This window comes from Pseudorca crassidens, chromosome 12 (assembly GCF_039906515.1).
Source record: "Pseudorca crassidens isolate mPseCra1 chromosome 12, mPseCra1.hap1, whole genome shotgun sequence".
Classification (NCBI taxonomy): domain Eukaryota; kingdom Metazoa; phylum Chordata; class Mammalia; order Artiodactyla; family Delphinidae; genus Pseudorca; species Pseudorca crassidens.
This window is the reverse complement of record NC_090307.1, coordinates 58,586,487-58,604,225: the sequence shown is the minus strand read 5'-3', so window position 1 is coordinate 58,604,225 and position 17,739 is coordinate 58,586,487. Positions and strand designations below refer to the sequence as shown.

General features: G+C 42.0%; 1 protein-coding gene and 1 pseudogene across 9 annotated transcripts in view; one reads left to right on the top strand and one right to left on the bottom strand.

The window, feature by feature from the left end:
- Positions 1 to 17,739, top strand: part of DLGAP1 (DLG associated protein 1) — a 1,249,429-nt gene that overhangs the window by 415,261 nt on the left and 816,429 nt on the right. The window lies entirely within an intron of this gene.
- Positions 14,270 to 15,258, bottom strand: LOC137204138 (serine/threonine-protein phosphatase 2A catalytic subunit beta isoform pseudogene; annotated as a pseudogene).

The following is a 17,739-nucleotide window of genomic DNA, read 5'->3' as shown; positions in this document are numbered from 1 at the left end:
TTTCTTCCTCCTTCTTCTTTTTTTTTTTTTTTTAAATCATGGGGAATGTGTAGGCTGCTTCCTGTTACTCCCCAGTGAAGGTGACTTTCATTGTGTGGTCTCTCAGGTATTGCCAAAGATGTGGTTCCTAGGAAGGTCTAAACCATTTTTCTACCACAGAGGAGGATTTAGAGCTAATCATCAGTCTTTCATTTTAATTTATTAAACATCCATTGACAACTCATTGTATGAGATACCAGGTACCAGTTCCTTTTCTTCTAACACATACCTCTTTGGCTTATGGAAAATGTATATTTGCTATGTATAATATACCATTAATGCATAACAAAATTTATTACTTCTTTTCTTTTTTTGTAACCCTGCAACACACAAACCACCTGCTAAGGAAAACGTGTGGTTGAGGGCAGAAAAAATGGGCTGTGCATATAAGGTGGTTAAAATGGTGAATGGCTTTTCTTTGAGGTCTTTTCTTCCTTTCTCTGATTGCACAGAGGTTGGCATTGCACGTGAGCTGTGCTGACCCACAAATTTTACATCTTTTAGTCTAGACAGTGGTAGGGCCAGACAGCTGGTGTACCAGTGAGAAACGAGATCTTCTCTGCCTTTATTGACCTAAGGTTTTTCCTGGATGGTGTTTACTGTTTTCTCCTTCCTGCAGGAGGTAATGATTACTGGGTAACAAGTGACAGCCCACTCACACCCAGGAAACCCTCTGGATATGTAGGCACAGATCTTTGGCTCAGATCCTTGGGCCTTTTCTTTCCTGGGTAGGTGAGAACCCGCATAGCGGGGGATATCATTGCCCAGTTTGGGGCGGTTGTGAGCTAGATATCAGTGCTCTGGGTCTTCTCTGAAGATGCAGACCCACCCTCCTCCTGGGATTTATTTGCCTGACACTATACTGTTCATTTTCACATTCATTTCTCATGGTTTGCTCCTCTGTTGTCATGGACAATTTCTATACCTTCTCCCAACGTTTCTTGTCAGATTTGTAAGCAACAGCACAAAAGCAAGCGTGAAGAGTGTGGTTTGGCCGTGTGTTAACTGCCGGATCCTGCCAGGACTTCTTAGGATTCAGCAGAGTGGTAGTCTCACTGGAGCCATGGATGAGCGATTAGGAGAGGAGGATTTGTGCTGGGACCTGAGTATCTCCTCGCTCCTGCATCCCCATCTGCACCGGGAGGGCTCAGAGGCATTTCAGTGGCTCCATCAGGCTGCTTGTGGGAAGGTCTCTCTCTCTCTTTCTCTCTCTCTGGGCGCATTTCCAGCTCTCCTGCTTTACTCCCCAACACGGTTTTGGCTAATTTGGAAACATCTGCTAGAGTAACTTCCCTTTTAATTCTACTACAGGAGAACGTTTATGAGTATTCTGATAGGAGGACTGACACTAACCCTCACTCTAACCTCCAGATTACATCCTTGCCCTGGGGACCCTTGCTTTCTGGGTTTCAGTTTCAGTGGAAACTCAGTGTGGTATCTTTTTCCGGGCTAGAAATTTCCCCTGGTAGATAGCATGGAGATTTCTTTGCAAGACACAGGCTGCCGTTGAAGAGGAAAATGGCATTTTGATCTTGTCTCAGACTTTGCAAACAGTTCTTCTTTGATATGATTCATCAGACTAGTCTAGCAAGAAGGCGCAAGGCACAGTCACTCTCCTCGAAGCTCTTTATCCAGACGCTAACTCAGAAGCAAAGTCACCTTTTCTATCAGACAGGGGTGAGCTTTCCCACTTGGAGCTGGGAAGGGGCAACAGGGGAACCTTGAAGCAGTAACACATTTCGAAGTTTCCTGTGTGAACTCCCCGTAACATGTTTCTTACATTATTTCCATTTCCCTAGACCTCAGCTGAAAGGTCATTTAATCAGTGAAGCTGTCCGGTTGCAGGCAGCTTAGTTGCCTTGATACTTTTTACCGTGGTCCTTTTACAGTAAATAATGATGTCTTGACTTTTGTGATAATCTGATCGATTGTCTTCCCCGCTGAACTATGCATTCCATGAGATCAAGGACTAAAATAGCATGTTCACAAAGTATCACTGATGCCTAGCACAGCACCTGGGACTTAGTAAGTGGTCAGTAGACATTGACTGAGTGAATGAATGAATAATGAGTGCATGCAAATCTGTATTCCAACTGTGTAAGGACCGCAACTCTGAGGGTAGTATTACATGGCTTTTGCACGGCCCTCCTTGCAGTCTCAGTCTCTGCATCCTTTGGTCCTAAGTTTCTTCTGATAACACCTGGTAAACACAGGGCTGATCCCAGCATGGCCAGCATGTGATGGGTTAGGTTGTGCTCTGTTTTCCAGCTACGGAAACTACAGTCTTCTGGTCAACAGAGGGAGGTTCTGAAATAAGATAAGGATTAAAAAAACAAAGCAATGCAAACCCCTCCCCCCCTGAAAAAAAACCCTCTTGCCCCTTTTCCTTTCTCCTCCTTCTCACTCAAGCATAGGAATAGCTTAACCACCCCACTTGCCTTTATCAGATTCCACCCCCGCCCCCGGCCCTTTGATGCTAAACACAAACTTCTTTCCCACCCTTTACCCCAAAGGATCAAGCATTCCTTCCTGTGTCTCCACTGAATCTGATGCACATTTATTTATTTTAAAACATCTATTGATTGACTGATTTGGCTGCATCGTGATTTATTTATTAGTTTCAGCGTGCGGGATCTTCTGTTGTGGCGCAGGGCTCTAGAGCTCACGGGCTCAGTAGTTGCGGCGGGTGGGTTTAGTTGTCCTGTGGCGTGTGGGACCTCCCCGACCAGGGATCAAACCCAAGTTCCCTGCATTGTAAGGTGGATTCTTAACCAGAGGACTGCCAGGGAAGTCCTTCATGCATACTTATATTCCGTTTTCTGTTGATGTGCTCGTCAGCCTCTGTGAGACCATAAGCTCAAGGGATAACAGAGATAGGGGCTAGGAGAGGGGCAGCTGATGGAAGGGATGCAAATGTTCACTGAGGATGGAAAGGTTGAATCAGATCACAGGGATGAGAGGTATGAAGTGGGAGGGGGAGAAGTGGCTACAGCTGACTTTCTTGCTGGGGGTTGATTTCTGTAGAGATACTTACTTAGAACCTATGTGGGGTGGCTCTCGATCATAGGGGATGTTGGAATCTACCATTTTAAATTATATGGGTTCACAGCCTCCTTGGTATTTCCATGACTTTTTTATACTAGTTTCTGGCCAGGCAAGTAGTACGTTCTGCCCGATCTACACTTCTGAGACACGGGAATGATGAGGTGTGGTGGGCCAGCGGCACGGGTGTGCTATCCTGCCCTTGCCCGTGCCCCCAGCTTTTAGATGTTACACCGCCGCTCAGCCTTAAAGATCTGCGAGGCAATGTAAGACCCAGCATGGACATGACCCATGTTTTTATAATAATGCATCATCATTTTTCTAGATTTGCCTCTCCTTTATCGGTAACTTAACATACTCTGCTTTGATGCTGAGAATACCAAGGGATTTAGATGATCCGTGGCAGGTATTTGGCATGGATATAGCCTTTCCAAGGACGGGCGAACAAGCAGATGAAATCGTATGATCTTCCTTGTATTCGTGAGCATGGAGACTGTCGAAGTGCAAAATATAGTTCAAATCCTCGGGCAGCTGAAAATCGAACCCAAAGGAATGGGATCGTTTTGGAATGCTTCCTAAAGAGGACGGTCTTACGTTGGACTTGCCTAGATGGTAAGAGTTAAGTAGGAGGAAGGGATGACTTTTCAGATAAAGCAAAACTTTGACAAAGACATGGAGACGCAAACCAGCTCGGCAGATTGCTGGCTCAGGGAGATGGTCTTCTGCACCAGCTTCTCTAGTGCATTTTAATTAGACCTGGAAATGAATTGGACTGAGAGGGATGGAGGTACACTCTGGATGGTTTTACGGATGATTCAAGAATGTTTAGCATTGATAGGAGCATTGAAGGACTTTGTATAGACGGTGACGCGGAGAAGTGGCCTCTGGGACGGATGGAAGTGGATCGTCTGCCACCAGATGGGGACAGAGGGATGCCTTAGGGGGCTGTTGTGCTAATTCAGGTATAAATGATGGGCTCCAGGGGGAGGGAAGTTGGAATGGGAGAACAGAAGACATGAAATATTTTGGAAAATTTTCAAGTAACAGTCGACTCTTTTCTTTCTCTGTTACTGTGTACCTGTGCCTCAAACTACTTTTTAGTTCTTCATTATAAATTGAGAATTACTTATTATAAATTGAGAATTACTGTTCTCATTATAAATTGAGAATTACTTCATTATAAATTGAGAATTACATTATAAATTGAGAACTAAAAAAACTACTTTTTAGTTCTTCATTATAAATTGAGAATTACTGGGAAATGTTTCAGCAACACAAAAAATTAAATATTACGATAAACACCCACGTACCCAGTCACTGCACACGCTGTTGGTACTCTCAGAGTCTCTCCAAGCCTATCTCCCCTCAGTGGTACCCTGTACGCTGAATTTTGTGTTTATCATCGCCACATATTTCCTCATACTTTGCTAGGTATGTAGGTATATGTGTGTACTACACAGTAGAGTTTCGTTTTGCTGTTTTAAAACTCAATAAATAGGAACACCATGCTCTTTGTAGTTTTCTTTACCCGACTTTAATTGATTACTCTTTTGTTGATATGAATAGGTATTACTTATTCATTCTTACTACCCTATGGTATTCCGTTGTGTAATATATAGTGATAAATGTATTGATGGACATTCTATTTATTTTCCAACAAGGCTGCTATGAATGTTCATACACACATCTCCTTGTGCTAACAAAGGACCTTTCCTTAGGGTATATTCTTAGGAGAACTGTAGGAGGGATTTGTACCTTCTCATTTAGCAGGTAATACCAAATTACCAAAAAGAGTTTTGTCCATTTATCCTCCCACCAGCCATCCATAAGAGCTCCTTTGGTTCTGTATCGTTGTCAACACTTAGTGGTGTATGTTATTTTTTGCCAGCCTTCGGGATGTGAAATTTTATCTCCTTGCAGTTTTAATGTGTTGTTTCCTGACTGCTAATGTCGTTGACCATTTTGTTCCTCTCTTAACATTCAGATTTCTTTGGAATGTGTAGGCATACATGTTGTCCGCTCTCCCACTGCGTAAAAGGACTCATTGATTTGTAAGAGTTATTTATATATTCTGGATATCATGAGTTTTTTCTGTAATTTCATTCCAGAAATGAAGCTCGTTTCAATGGGCTTCTCCCGACTGGTGGCTTGTCTTTTCATTTTTAGGACATCTTTGGGTGAAAAGATTCTTTTTAAAATTTAAAATAGATGCATTTTTGATTATTCTTGTTATGGGGTAGATACCTTGTTTTAAGAAATCTTCTCCATTTCTAAGTGGTAAAAGTATCACCCTTTTATATCTCATAAACTATTCAAGTTTTATTTTCACATTTAGTTCTTCATGACTTTCTTATCAAAGGTTATTTTATAAAGCCCTTAATTACACTCCAGATTTGGGCACAGCATCTAACTTCTCTTGGTCTTAATTTCTTCCTCATGAAGTTAGATTTTGAAGCAGTTGTGCCGTACGGATTCTGCTGCCGTCCCTCCACTTCAAGATTTCATCATGTTATGTCGGGAATGCACAGTCTTTTAATGGAACTTCTTGCCTCCAGGGTCTCCTTCTGATTCAACTTGCATCTAGATTTACTTTTCTAAAGACCTATCAAAGTCACTGTGAGACTCCTCAGACTCCGACCTTGAGACCAGGAGGGCAGCAGCCACGACCATTTTTACTTCCCTGCAACCCCCAGACTCGAGCACCAACCTGGAATATGGTTGGTTGGTCCTCAGATGTGTGAGTGAGAGAAGGCACAGCTGGCTCCCTTCGTGGCTCAGCTCCATTTCTTTTTCTTTTTTAAGTTTTTATTGAAATATAGCTGCTTTACAATATTAGTTTCAGACGTACAGCAAAGTGATTCAGTTATACATGTATTTTACGTATGTATATAAAACATACATATATATACGCTTTTAAAGATTCTTTTCCTTTATAGGTTATTACAAGATATTCAGTAGAGTTCCCTGTAGGAGTTCCCAGTAGGTCCTTGTTCTTTATCTCTGTTATATACAGTAGTGTGTACATGCTAATCGCAAACTCCTAATTCATCCCTCCCCCCTCCATTTCTTAGTCTCTTACATCAGAACTCTTCTCCACCATGACCACCTCTGCTTGTCAGGACTGTGCTATTCTAGCCCTTCTTTCCTCTTCCTTTGTTTCTTTTTCCTTCATGTATTTAAATTCTGTCGAATTGAGAAATGACCAGCAGCACCTTCTCCTCGGGCCAGGAGAAGAGGAGTCTGGCATTTTCTCTTCCCTTCATGTCCTTCTGTACAGTTTGAGTGTTTTACCAAGAGCAAGAATTTCTTTTAAAATCATTGTTTCAATGCTTCCTCTATCCTTCAAGGCCCAGTCAAATCTCACCTCTCGCGTGAAGCATTTTATGACTGTTCCAGCCCAGGGTAAACTGTCCTCTGAGTTCCAGTTGCATTTTTCTGAATCATTTACTTTATGACTTACATTTTAAACATTTCATGTGAACACTGCTAGATTTTAAGCTCCTTCAAGTGATGAATTGGCTAATGTGGTTTTTGTCTGTCTTCTAGGCCTAAACCCAGTAGCGTGTTTTTTTTTTTAGGAGGTGACAGCTGCTTTCTTGATGATTGTAAATAGTTATTGGAGATGGCCTTGGCTGAGTGGAGACGTGGAGTGTGAGGACATTGGGAATAGTGACATTACTGGAACATGTAAGGATCTGGAATGAGAGGCTGAATTGTGGTGATAAAAATTTGAGGTCTATTTTGGTTATGTTGATTTTTGATATGACCCTGTCCCATCAGCAACTTGGGAAACATTAAACCTGCGTTTCAAGAATTGATAAAGATTTAAGGTGTTGATTAGGGTGTTCTCTGCTGGAAGCCGATCATTAGATTCAGGATACTAGCAGCTGTTTCTATGTCCCAGACAGGAACCTGACTCCTCACCACCCCCAGCCCTGATTCTACTATTCTGATATCTAACGAACTAGATGACTTTGGGCAAGTTCATTCATTTGTCGGAGTTCAGTTTCCTCACGTGAACAAGGAGGATAACTAAACTTACATATCAGAGGTTTTGAAAGGACTCAGTGGGCCAGCCTTTGTAAAGTACCTCGCTCAATGGTGGGCTTATGGTGGGCAAATAATAAGTGCTGTTATTAACAATACATTTTTATCTGCAAGAACTCATCTGCCAACCCTCTTTTCATAACAGAGTAGCATCTTGGTTTAAAAGGTGCTATTTTAAAAGAATTTAAAAATTATTTAGTCATGAAAGCTTTTTTTCTCCCAGTGAAAATTCCTAGATCTGCTTTCATTTTCCCTAATTATCTGATGACAGTGAGAGCAATTCACTGAACAAGTGCAATCATAGCTAATAATTATTGAGCAGCCCTGGTCTTTGGACTCCGGCAGTAGTGCCTTTAGGCTCCGTAGGCTGCATTTACAGGGAAGGAGGCCCACAGCCCCTACAGTTCAGCACTGTCTGACGTGGTACCATATGCTGTGAGCAGAGTACAAAAGAAATCAAAGTCATGTCTTTCTCCCCAAGGAAGATTTAATTATGAAAAAATTAATGCAGCTAAAGCAACATGCAAAGTGTACATTTTAATTTACTCTGAGCAGAATGCTTATTTATGAAGGCAGGATGGGATATGGAAAAGGTCTCTAGGCTAATCAGAAAGAGGCAGTTATGCTTGACCCTTACAGAGGAGCATCTCTTAACAGTCACGGTGAGCCCCAGGTCCATTGTACTTTGGCAGGTGGGGCACTCGTCTTCTGATTGCATCCGTGTTTTTCTGCTGCCTGTGGCTTATCTTCTGCCTCCGAGTCATGTGTCTTCACGCAGCTCACAATGAAGACTCAGCTGTGTCTTCACAGCTTCTCTCTTAGAAGGGGCTCAGAAGATAAAAACAATACTAAACAGAATGAGAACTTTACTGATTATTAAATGGGAAAATTCCATTGTTTTTTCCTTAAGGGAATGGTTTCTGGGCAGTTACATCTAGATTACTTGGGTTTTGTAGGATTTTTATCTGTTATAGCAGCATGATATTTCATGTCTTTGTGATTTAGGTTTAAAACCGCATACACCCAAACACAAAATACTTTTTCACGTCCTTAATCTCACATCCTTAATTCTTTCAGGGAATCCTCTTGGGTAGAAATGTTGGTACACATAAACTGGCTTGAGGTGCTCCAAAGAGAGCTGATAAACACACATTAAATGTGAGAAATGTTGGCAGTACTAATTTACCAAGAGGTTGTGTTCCATAATTGTGCTTATAAGCTGATTATTTTTGGACACCCAACAGAATTATCCCATAGAAATTATGTATCTGATAGTGGCTGGCTTCTAAAGTTAAATTTGTAGAGTCCTTTTTCACCCATTTTCTATAAGCAAATGAGTATTATTATAATGAAAACCACAGTAGCTATCTAAAATTCCGGACCCTCTATCTATGAAAAAAAGGAATTCTCAGTTGTGACTAGGAACACATACCACCCTTTCTGCCACAGAATTAGGAAGTCTCTTGCTCTTCCAGGGGTCAGGTGCTGAACCATGTTCAGGCAACAGCCGCTGCTAACACGGCAGTGTGATTTCCCCTTGATCCAGGACCAGACTGGTGAGGGGATGAGGGAACCAAGAGGCTCACTGATGGGCACTAATAATTGTTAACGAGCTACATTTATATAAACCACTTCTCTTTATTTGAATATTTGAATGAAAGAAGAAAACTCTAGTATAGCTCAATTATCCATATTATGTCCTGCACTGAGAACCAAGATACGTAGGTGATTTCTAAGTCAGATATCGATAAGGGAGTGATGGGTAGAAATGTATGCCTTTGTACTTAGTTCATTTTTCCAGATCTTTATTTTCCTATGCATTTCAGATCCTAAAGATGCCCACAGTTGGATGATAGGAATTACTGATTCATTCATTCATTCATTCAACTAACAGTTTATTGAGTAACTAGTACATGCCAGGCACTATTCTAGGTACTTTGAATTCGGTCCTGAGCAACAGCAAGAACGAAAGACAAAAGGCATCCCCTGTGGAGTTTACATTCAAGTGCAAGGAAACAGACAGCAAACAATAAACATGAGACTTCTTTTCGCACGTTAGAAGGAATAACAACTATGAAAAAAATAGAACCAGATGAGAGGGATTATTGAAGTACCGTTCTTTGATAGATTTCCAGTATAGAAGGAAATAAGCTTTTTTATTATTTTAATTTATTTATTTAAAGACTTTTAAAAAATAAATTTATTTTTTATTTATTTATTTTTGGCTGCGTTGGGTCTTTGTTGCTGTGTGCGGGCTTTCTCTAGTTGCGTTGAGTGGGGGCTACTCTTTGTTGCGGTGCATGGGCTTCTCATTGCGGTGGCTTCTCTTGTTGCGGATCATGGGCTCTAGGTACGCGGGCTTCAGTAGTTGTGGCACGTGGGCTCACTAGTTGTGGCTCACGGCCCTAGAGCGCAGGCTCAGTAGTTGTGGCACACGGGCTGTGAGATCTTCCTGGACCAGGGATCGAACCCGTGTCCCCTGCATTGACAGGCAGATTCCTAACCACTGCGCCACCAGGGAAGTCCAAGCTTTTTTATTTTTATTTTTTAAATTCAGACCTTCTCTTGAAAGGTTCTAGCTTTGGCATTTGACAAGGCTCTTGGAGAGGTGTGGGGTGATGTTCACTGCTGTGTCATTCTTTTATCCTTTCTGTCTTAACAGCAGTCTGTATACTTTTCAGATATAGTATCTACCATATTGCATTGTAGCTACTTGTGGTTTTTAATCTCCTGCTAGATTATGCACTGTAACAACATAGGGCATGCTTCTTAAGAACATATCCCTGTAATAATACTGCTAGTAATAATCATAGTTACATATCTTACTGAATGCTTTCTACGCGCTAAGTGTATTATGCCACCCCTAAGTAGAAAGTGATATCATGCTTTAGAGAATATATTCTCAGACTGCAGAACTGTCACGGATAGAGCTGGTCATTGAACTGAGTTCTGTTAGCGCCCGCCTCTGTACCCCTCTGGTGCCTAACCCAGTACCTGGCATTTGGTTGGCATCCAAGAAATATGGAGTGAAATGGGAATCAAGTAAGTGACCATATTGTGAACCTGATAACTCTCAGAAATGTGTCTCCAGCTGCCTACAAGATATGTACCCTCTGGTTTTCAGTTGTTTCACTTGACAGCATAGCTGGCCCAGGAGGTGGTTATTTGGAAATTTCTCGAAATGACCCTTGTTTTATTTTTCTTGAATTCTTTCCTTCTGTTTCCACTCATCTCATTTGTGGAGACCTTGATGGAAATAGAAATACTTCTGCTAAAATCATAACCCTGTAGTGTGGAGGTAAAGCTTTTTGTTCTGTAACGTCTGTTATATGAAGGAATGTCCACATATCCTTTTTCTGAGTTTTACCTGGCTGCTGACTGGTGCCTGCTCTGATGGGTTCTTTAAGGACGTAGGTGTTTCAGTGGCACCAGGAACCAAGAGCCTCAATACATTGTGTTTGGCTCACCTTCCACTTTCCACCTGCCTCTTCCCACTTGTCAGAGAAATTTTGTGTGACAGAGGTGAGTCTCTGCGGAACCTTCTGAGAGTGGGACCATCTGCTTGCTCCGAAGAAAGTCAGTTCCTTCTTTCCAGGAAAGGGTCTGTCAGCTGTAGGAGAAACGTTAGCTTCTTTTTTTTTTATCTTTTAACATCTTTATTGGAGTATAATTGCTTTACAGTAGTGTGTTAGTTTCTGCTGTATAACAAAGTGAATCAGCTATACGTATACATATATCCCCATATCTCCTCCCTCTTACATCTCGTTTCCCTCCACCCTCCCTATCCCACCCCTCTAGGTGGACACAAAGCACGGAGCTGATCTCCCTGTGCTATGCGGCTGCTTCCCACTAGCTATCTAGTTTACGTTTGGTAGTGTATATATGTCCATGCCACTCTCTCACTTCTTCCCAGCTTACCCTTCCCCCTCCCCGTGTCCTCAAGTTCATTCTCTAAGTCTGCATCTTTACTCCTGTCCTACCCGTAGCTTCCGCTTCCCATCGAGTAATCTGTTGGAAAGGACATTTAGAGCATCCCTCCAAGACAAAGCAGCACACACACAGGTGACACCGGCAATAAAGACAGAAGTTAGGGAACACAGTGAACGAGCCTCACACACCTTTGGCAACATTCAGATAAGGACTTTAATGGCAAGTGGGAAAAAAAGATGTTAGATTGTCCTCCTAAGAAATCCCAGCAGAAAAGTGCTCATTGGCTGTTGGGATTCTTTGCGATTGAGCCTGATGGAATTAAACACTTTGGTCTGTTTAAGCAGACATGGATAAATGAACACTGTTGTGTCCTTAACTCAAGTGCAAGGTAATTCAAGTGGCCTATAAAATACTAGCATGCTGCTGTAGTTTTTTTTTAACTTTACTTTTTTAAGAAAAAGGCAAGTTGACTGTATAAGCATCTCTATCTCAAATAAATATTGGTACAGGGTGTTTGGCTTATGTAAGTTATCAGAAGCTGAAATGTCAAACTGGTAGAACAGTGAGCACCTTTTATAAGGTCCCTGCTGCCATAGTGTCACAGAAAACAAACGCATTTTATAAGTGCAGTGTCTTCCATCTTTCTTTGCGTGTTTCTACATGTATTATTTCTGACGCTTTTGTTTGGGATGGCTTTACGTTCCTTATGTAAAGTAAATTTGAGTGTTGAATTGCCTAGGGCATCAACTTAGTGAAAGTTCTAGAAAGGTGCTAGTAAAAGTAATGTAGTAATAGTAATACATTAATTTCTTGAAGACAGGAAATATATGGCCAAAGGCTTGGCAAGTTTTCAATCTACGAGTGTCCTACCTTGAAACTGAAATTCAATTTTTTTGATATTAGACACGTTCTTAAAATTATATACACATGTATGGAGTGCACATGACTCAAAACGTTTTATTAGAACTTATATCATTGAAATTGAGTCGTCTGCCTCACATAGCCATATATGTTTAGGTGTAAAATGGAAGGATAACTAATCTTTTCTAAGTTTTTTTTTTTTTTTTTTTTGCTGTACGCGGGCCTCTCACTGTTGTGGCCTCTCCCGTTGCGGAGCACAGGCTCCGGACGCGCAGGCTCAGCAGCCATGGCTCACGGGCCCAGCTGCTCCACGGCATGTGGGATCTTCCCGGACCGGGGCACGAACCCGTGTCCCCTGCATCGGCAGGCGGACCCTCAACCACTGCGCCACCAGGGAAGCCCTCTAAGATATTTTATTCCATCTGCCTGGAATTTTGCTCCCTCCCTCCTCCCAACTTGTTTTGCACATGACTGTTTTTTTTTTCTCATTAATGCCACTCTTTCCCACCACTTGCAAAGTAGTTCAACTTATCACCATATTCTCTTCCCAGCATCCTGGTTAGCATAGAGATTCTTAATAAATATTTGTCAGATATTGCTTCCTAATAAATATCCAAAGAATGAATGTGAATGAAGTTCTCAATGACTTAACTTTTTTTTTTTGTAATAATGAGGCATCTTTGAACCATTATTTACTTCACATACCACCTGACGTGAAACATAAACAAAACCAAGATCATACAGCATGACTTGTTCCATTAGTTATTGTTAACTGTTCAATTATTCAGTAATTCTGATTCATTCTAATTCATTGTCCTTGCATTCAAGCATCTCGCTTGGCTAGAATGTTCCAAGAGATTTGATTACTTTCCCTATAAGGTTGCATTAAATATCTTTGTCAATGTTTCAGTTCATCGATATTCTTCATAAAATTTCAGAAAGGAACCAGTCCATCTGTTCCTAGAGCACTGTCATTCCTTGGCAATTTTATTGGATTTTCCTCTGGGCTGCTTTATCGTTGTTTTGGAAAACTTGTTTTTCTTCTAAGTCCTGGCAGTGTGAATGGAGAAAACCAACATCTTCCTTCCATTGTTAGTGATTTCTCCTTTGTTTCCAAAAGATAAATCGAGCCTTCTATGATGGTTTATAAATTTTTGATGATGTTACCTAAACACTTTGTTGGTATCAATAAGATTTTGACTGAGCAGGAGCTGTAAGTGCTTTAGTTAAACATATCCATTATTGGACCCCATGAAGAGTTTAAGCCCATAGGATATTTGTCTTTCTCTGTCTGAGTTACTAGGTCCATCCATGTTGCCACAAATGGCATTATGTAGTTGTTTTATTAAAAAAAATTTATGGCTGAGTAATATTCCATTATATGTTTATACCACATGTCAGTCATTTTTAAAAAAATTTGTTTATTTTAGGCTGCATTGGGTCTTTGTTGCTGTGTGCAGGCTTTCTCTAGTTGCGGCAAGTGGGGGCTACTCTTCGTTGCTGTGTGCAGGCTTCTCATTGCATTGGCTTCTCTTGTTGTGGAGCACGGGCTTCAGTAGTTGTGGTACGTGGGCTCAGTAGTTGTGGCTTGCAGGCTCTAGAGCTCAGGCTCAGTAGTTGTGGCGCATGGGCTTAGTTGCTCCGTGGCATGTGGGATCTTCCCGGACCAGCGCTTGAACCTCTGTCCCCTGCATTGGTAGGCGGATTCTTAACCACTGTGCCACCAGGGAAGCCCCCCACCCCCGCCTTTATTTTTGTTTAAAATGGAAAGTTCATTTGCTCAGTACACCAAATAGAATGCAAGTACTATCATGATAAATATACAGAAATATGCAAATCAACATAAGATAGTAATTTAGTTTAAATGAAGGGAAACCTCTTTAAATGTTATGACAACGTACCCCTAAGAATCTTTCTTTCAGTTAATTATACATTTCAATAAAATAAACGGTAATGAATTAAGTGGAAGTTAGCTTGTGAATTTTTCTTAAAAATAAAAATCCAGCCCTATTTATCCATGTCAGTTAAACACTCTAACTAAAATTTCCAAGTAAGTGCAAAAGTAGATGGAGTTAGTTATCTTTTTTGCCTGAACAGTTCCAAGGAAAATGGTTGCTACAAATCCAGCAGGCAAACTGTTACGACCGGCCGATCTAGAGCATAGCGTTGAACTAATCTCAGTCTCAAGTTGTGCTAAGTGCTCATCATTAGTATGGCACAGTTAAACCATGATATGGTTTAATGCCAAGACAGATCCCAATTTGTTACAGAAACACATAGATTACTGTTGCTTTTTTTGGTTTTGTTTTGTGTGTGTGTGTGTGTATATATATATATATATATTATTTTTTTTTTTTTTAAAGCCAGGTGTACTTCCACATACAAAGGCAGGTTTTCCCAGGAGGAATTTACAGAAAGTAGTCTGGGGTGCAGTGGATCACATGAGGCTCTCCATGACGAGGTGCTGGGTCAAACTAAAGGAAGGAACATTTCAAAGTGTCATCTAATTCCACGACAGCAGCCTGGTTCCCACAACGATAACGGTAATTGGATGCACTGAAAATGGTAACCACGTTCCGATCGTGACACCAGTTGTATCCCTCCGTTCCAAGGTGGTGAGCACGAGAAACCAGTGTGAGACCACTGGCATGGTTAAGTGTTTCAGAAATATCTTGTCCAAATGTGTGGCCAGCCCTGAGTGGTGAAATACCCCACCCACCATGGTCATCTGGATCTGACCATAAGAGCTCACACGTTGGGCCCTCATGTGGAACTTCTTGTAAGCGATCCAGGGCTCTTACGTGATCCAGTGTATCTATGGATGGGGAGAGGCCACCATGGAGGCAGAATATCTGTCCATCTACTAAAGCTGTAAGTGGCTGATAAACAGATCTGTAAACTATTTCCAAACATCGGCATTTCCATACTTTCGCAGACATGCATCATAAAAGCCATATACTTGGGTAACTTGTCGGCTTTCGTGGTTTCCTCTCAATATTGTAGTGTGTTCTGGATAACACACCTTTAACGCCACAAGAAGAGTCACAGTCTCCACAGAATAAAAGCCTCTGTCTCCATAGTCACCCATGAATAGATAGTTCGTATCTGGTGATTTCCCACCAATTTTAAAGAGTTCCATAAGATCACGGAATTGACCATGCACATCTCGACAGATGGTAACAGGACAATGGACCTCTTGCACATTTAATTCTTTTGTTAAAATTTCCTTAGCCTTTTCGCACAGCGTCTGCACCGGGTTCTCGCTAAGTTCTTTACACTTGTTCAGGTGCTCGACCCACTGGTCCAGCTCCTCGGTGAACGCCTTGTCGTCCATGGTGGCCCAAGTCCCTCCCCTGCTGCCCCTGCCCCGGGCGCCAGTCCCCTCGCCCAGCGCCACCACCGCCGCCAGCTCCCACATATCAGTCATATGTGGAATCTAATTTTTTAAAAAATGATATAAATGAACTTATTTACAAAACAGAAACAGAGTCACAGATTTCTAAAACAAACTTACAGTTACCAAAGGGGAAACATGGTGGGGAGGGGTAAATTAGGAGCTTGGGAGTAACATACACACACTACTAAATATGGAATAGATAACTAAAAAGGACCTACTGCATAGCACAGGGAGCTCTACCCAATATTCTGTAATAACCTATATGGAAAAAGAATCTGAAAAAAGAATGAATATATGCATAACTAAATCACTTTCCTGTATGCCTGAAACAAACACAACATTGCAAATCAACTATATTCCAATAAAATTTATAAAAATATGTTAATGAAAAAAAAAAGAGTTTAAGCCCCTAGGTTTAAAGAGAGAAGCCAGCTTCCTTTCAGAAAGATACCCCAAACAGAACTAGTTTGTCATCGTTTAACTTTACATCCCCACATAGCAGTAATTCTCAACCTCGTGTAGGCATTGGAAACATCTAGGGAACTTTGAAAACATACCGATCGCAGGCTCTGTCCTAGACCACCTCATCTTCACCTGTAGGGTGGGTTCAGGTGTGAGCATTTACAAAGCTTGCCAAATGATTCTAGGACACGTCTAGGGATGAGAACTGAGGGCCCATGACACTGGTTCTCAAAGTATGGTCTCTGGACCAGCAGCATCGCATCATCTGGGAACTTGTCAGAGATGCAAATACTTGGGCCCAGCTCGGACTCACTGAATCAGCAGTTCTGGAGGTGGGGCTCAGAAGCCACATTTTAACAAGCTCTCTAGGTGATTATCACCCACGTTAACGTTTCAGAACGATTGGCCCTTAGGTTCCTACCTCCAGCCAAATACTTACGTTTGTATGTCTCTGCCGAGAGTTCCCAGGCAATCACGCTTGGGAATTGGTACTTTCCATGGAGGGAAAAACATACAACATCACTGCTTGAAACAAGGGACTGTTGCTCGAGTTTCCCTAACTTGGCCATGTTCGCCTGCTTTCCAGACCACTTCCCTGGGAGCTTTCCACCCTTGCCTACTTCTAGAAATGTTTCTGTGAGCTTCTGACTTTCTCCTCGCTCCCAAAGTCATCTTGCATGTTTTGAGCTTCTGGGCTGCTTGTTCTGGCCACCTTTCCTGGAGTTTGCTGGTTTCTAGCCACCCAGCTGTGTGTGTCTGTGTGTCCATCTACTCGGCTCTGAGCCATGAGCCCCTCCCAGCTCTTCTGCATTGCAAGCCTGTCCGCAGCTTCCCTGGTTGTACCTCCTGTCTCCCTGACCTGCCGCTATCCAGGCTCTGGGTGCAAGTTTAATCTTTTCATGTTTTGGGAGAGGGAAGTGAAACAAAGACTTCAGAATTGAAGCAGCTAGCTTTCATCTCTCCAGAATGAGATTTTTGTTGAGTGATTTTATGACTGTGATTAAAGAGTTATGTATTTGTAGAACGTCTGGATCGATTGCATTCAAACATACCCAAACTCTTTTCGGAGTTCAGTGGTGGATGCAGCTGAATCATGGTGATTTTCCATCAGTGCCCTCCCTCCTTTGATGTGGGGATTGAGAGATGACTGACTGCCCTGACCTCTTTTGTGACCATTTGAACTTTATCGACTTGGGAACTTCTCTTCTACCTTGTCCATTGTTTTCTGGGATTGTGGGAGTTATCTTTCCAGACCCCCTAGTCCTTCCCTTTTCATTTTACGAGAATACATTTCCATTATTCTGAGGTTTATGTCAGTGTTTTTATGTGACTGTGTTTTTTGTTGCATGTACATTATCTTCCTAGTTACTGCTCAAGTCCGAAACCTGGGCGATTTCTGAGGTAGCTTTCAAGTGAGTGAAAAGAGAAATGGCTTCTATTTTGACTTCTTCACATCCATTCGTAAATTTTACTAACCGCCCACCTTTATTCTCTGTTATTGTGTAACAGCCGACCTATTATTCTCACAAATCAACTTCCCTTCCACAAGCCAGCAACCTCCAGCCTACCTGGTCTCTTCACCGTCTATTTTTCTTTGCTAATCCAAGAGCCTCCTTTCCTGTTCATTCTGTTTTCGTAGTCACCCTCCTCCAAACAATCCTCTGAAGTTATATTAGACAAATCATTTTGAAATGTTTCTTTTTTTTTTTTTTTTTTTGCGGTACGCGGGCCTCTCACTGCTGTGGCGTCTCCCGTTGCAGAGCACAGGCTCCGGACGCGCAGGCTCAGCGGCCATGGCTCACGGGCCCAGCCGCTCCGCGGCATGTGGGATCTTCCCGGACCGGGGCACGAACCCGTGTCCTCTGCATCGGCAGGCAGACCCCCAACCACTGCGCTACTAGGGAAGCCCTGAAATGTTTCTTTTAGCTGAATTTCCAAATTAATTTGTTTGATGTCTTGCC